A 4,007-nucleotide genomic window follows, 5' to 3' on the forward strand; every position below is an offset into this window, starting at 1 on the left:
CTTCCACTGAAAATAAACAAAGGTTGTAAATGACAAGTCTGAACATACCATACCCCTCTAATTTACATATTGTTTTCATTAGTAAAATTTCTGTTTGGTAAATACTGTGGTTTGTGCCAAGAGTAAAATATGCAAGATCTTATAAAATGACACAATTATTCACAATACCCTAAGCATTCTACAAACTACGACATTTCATTGTTTATTTAAAATCACATCATCATGATTCTCTGCTTTAGTACAACAATACATCCAAGAGTTATGCAATCAAAGTTTTAATACTGAAATTCTTAGCAAACTACAAAACAAAAGGTAAGAGTGATCCAGTACCCATACCTTAGACAGTGAAATCCATATACATTGCTGATATGGAAACCTTACATGCTATGTGAAAAATATTAAGCTCTTTGATAAGAGGATGAAATACAGATTAATAAGGCTACCTGAGCACAAGATGGATAAGGTATCTCTGCTTTGTGGTTATAATTAAACTCACAGTGTTCTGGCTGATGCAATGTGGATTGTATACATCGAAGGATGCTGAAAGATCGTAGGTATGTTCAATAATTGATGCGCTCATGGAGTATGCTGCAAAAAAATTATAGTTCTACTTTCTGCCATCAGTAGGCTAAAGAATATGATCAAGAAAATTGAAGAAAGAGGTGCAGCAAGGAGATGGAGGTGTACCATTCCCATGGCAGTAGTTGATGAAGTTGCTGGAGCCATAGCTGACCATGCAGCCACATGCCTCAAATTCTGTGGCCCTTGCTCAAGCTCTGTCATAGGAACTCATTCTCCCCTGATCAACAGTTAAAAAGATGATGTGGCACATTTTACACTGGTATCCCTACAAGAGTCAGAATGTGCACCAAATGAAGCCCAAGAAAGGCTACAACGCCGTGAATTTGCCCTTCGTTTATTGGTGCATATGGAAGTGGATGTCGCGTGACTCGGGAATATTTTTTGGGCAGATGAGGCACGTTTTACTCTACATGGCACCATGCATGCACAGAACTGTCACATGTGGGGTGTTACCCCATAACATTTTGTGCAGGAACGTCCACTGTACTCATCTTCTGTGACCATTCTCGGTCCAATAATTTTTTAAGGTGATATGAACTTACCAGCTTGTTAGGTGTACAGTGACACCTACACATTGTAAGGACCTCCTTGCGCAACACTAGGTTCCAGCTTTGCAAGAAAGCAACTGTATCCACACTGCCATCTTCATGCAAGATGGGGGGACACCATATGTCGCTTGCCAGGTGAAATATTTACTTCAATAAACCTTCAGTAAGAACCACTTCACCTATAGGTAGGTGTGGCCTTCCAGATCCCCTGAAAATCCATTTGACTTCTGGTTGTAGGGATATCTGCAAGATCATGTCTGGACTCTTCCTAATCTAAAGGAAAGCATATGATGAGATCTTGCTCCAATTACAACATATACAGTGCAAGCAACTGTCAGCTATCCTTTGTAATGGAGGCAGCATGTTGCCGAGTCAGGAGACTATACTGAACACATGTTGCAACTTGTGACCATATCCTAATGCCAAAAGCACCTTATCAAGTGTTTGATCATTCCTCCCCTTTTTTGCACCCACGCCATATTCTGACTGCTTACAGTACCATATGTTCATCTGGCGGCACAATGTGGAACTATTATTTTTTCTGCATACCTCATGAGCGCACTGCTTAATGAACATACCTGTGATGTTTCAATGTCCAGTGATGTATACAGCCCACACTGTAGCACTCGAAACACCAAGAGTTTAATTATATCCATCTGGTACTAATGTGTTTGCACCCTTAAGGTGATCAGCCCCACTCCATATAAAAATAAATCAAAGAGCCTCCAACATTCATCAGTTACATACAGACTCTACCAAAGGCAAATAAAATGTAGGTCTACACAACAAAAAATTAAAAACATTTCTGTTAGAAGTAAACACAACATAGTGAATACCCTACAAATGAACTAGATCCCATAAAACAGGACTCAAACTTACTTCTAAATCCATGTGTATGTGGCAATGATATGACTGATTATTTTTGTCCGTTAAAAAGAATGGGCACAATGAGCAATTCATTAAATTAAGTGATACAAGGTGAAGTAGAAAAAGAAAATTCTACAAAATAGTACAATATTTATGACACAAGCAGTTGTCATGCAAGGTATGGAAAATTCTTATCAGCTCTGAAACTTATTCTTTAGCATGCCTGCCCTATAAAAATTATGTAAATGTACGAAAAACATGAATTCATGGAACATTTAGCCTGCCTCAGACCATCCATTAACTTATTGAGTTCTTGTGGCTTCTGCCTGAAATCACCATTTTTTTCAAGTAACAATGCCTTTTGCCTGAAAAAACTGATGGTATTGCAAGAAAGAAACATCTAGTGGTACACTGGAATACTCCTATGAATGTAGTGCATTGTAGCAGTCTCTTGATAACAGCATTCAAAGCAATAGTTGACGTGTATTTTGTGCTATGTGATGCAGGCGATTGTGATCTGTATCTTTTTAATCATATTGAGGGTATCAATGACAGTGAAAATAACTGTAGCTCAAGTTAAATGGTGGAAACTCCAGGTTGGAATATCAACCATATAAGGAAAAAGATAGATTACTACTCGCCTTAAAGATGAGTTGTGGACAGGCACAACAAAAAGACTGTTACACATTTAGCTTTTGGCCAAAGCCACCATCTCCAGCAGCTCTAACTGGAATGTAGTTGTCATGTCAAACAAAAGCAACAATCTGGAGGGGGAGGGTAAGGGAAAGAGGTAGCAGGATATGAGTGGGGTGAGAGAAGAGCACTGTCTGGCAGAATGCGCAGGGACTAGGTGGAGGCATGACAAAACTGCCATCAGGCAGCACTCAGGGGATTTTTTTTTTTTTTTTTTGGGGGGGGGGGGGGAGTAGAAAAGGGGAGGAGCAGGGGAGGGGAAACATGGGTGGGTGTGTTGACAGAGGGTGGCACACAATGAGGCTGTGAATAGGAGGAGGTGATCGCACAGAAGAGGTGGGGAAGGAGAGATAAGTAAAAGCATAATGAACATTCTGACATAGGAGAGCAGCGAAGGTGTACTCTTCATAGCATATAGCAAGAATCCTGCTAGAGGGGAAAGGAGCAATGGAATACTGCACTGTGTGCTTCAGTGGGGGAGAATATGGTGGTACTGTAGGAGGGGAAGTACAGTGAAAGGGGAGGGGAGAGGGGAGGAATCAGCACACACAGACACATGTGTGCCTGCCAAAACGATGCTGAAGAAAGCACACAGTTGATGGCATGTACCATTTACATAACATTGGCTATGCATAAGATAAGACAGTGTTATTTAACTGAAGACCAACCAACAACATTGACTTGCAGAAACATACATGAAACTAGAAAAGCCAATAGTTGAGGTTGGGTGACTGGCACAGTAAAATTTCATCCCTAAAATAAGGCAAAGAGTAGCATCTAAAACAGGCAAAATAGAGAAGAAGAAGGCTTAGTTCAGATCAACAGTATGGACTCTACATCAATTTGGAACCCAGCTCATGTAAACAGAGTGACAGACTGCATCTCTGCTGTAAGAGTTTTATGTTGATTTATTTGTTTTATGTTGATTTAGCCCATCTGTATATTAATTTCCAGAAACACAAGATTCCAAAATGTTGGCCGTCTATTTTAGGAATTTTCCAACTGCACAGAAGCCACAACAGTGTCACACCAAGACACCGAAAATATTTCAATACAAAAAGAACCAGGGTGTACAAAGAATATAGTAATCAAACAATTGAAAATCTAGAATGGAATGTTCAATATTATGAAAAGAGTAGTTGCTACTCACCATATGGTGGAGATGCTGAGTCGCAGATAGGCAGAACAAAAACACACACACGACTGCAGTCTCTGGCAACTGAAACCACACTGTGAGCAGCAGCACCAGTGCATGATGGGAGTAGCGACTGGGTGGGGGAAAGGAGGAGGCTGGGGTGGGAAGGGGGAGGGATAGTA

Source organism: Schistocerca gregaria, chromosome 1 (assembly GCF_023897955.1).
Source record: "Schistocerca gregaria isolate iqSchGreg1 chromosome 1, iqSchGreg1.2, whole genome shotgun sequence".
In the NCBI taxonomy this organism is placed as follows: Eukaryota; Metazoa; Arthropoda; class Insecta; order Orthoptera; family Acrididae; genus Schistocerca; species Schistocerca gregaria.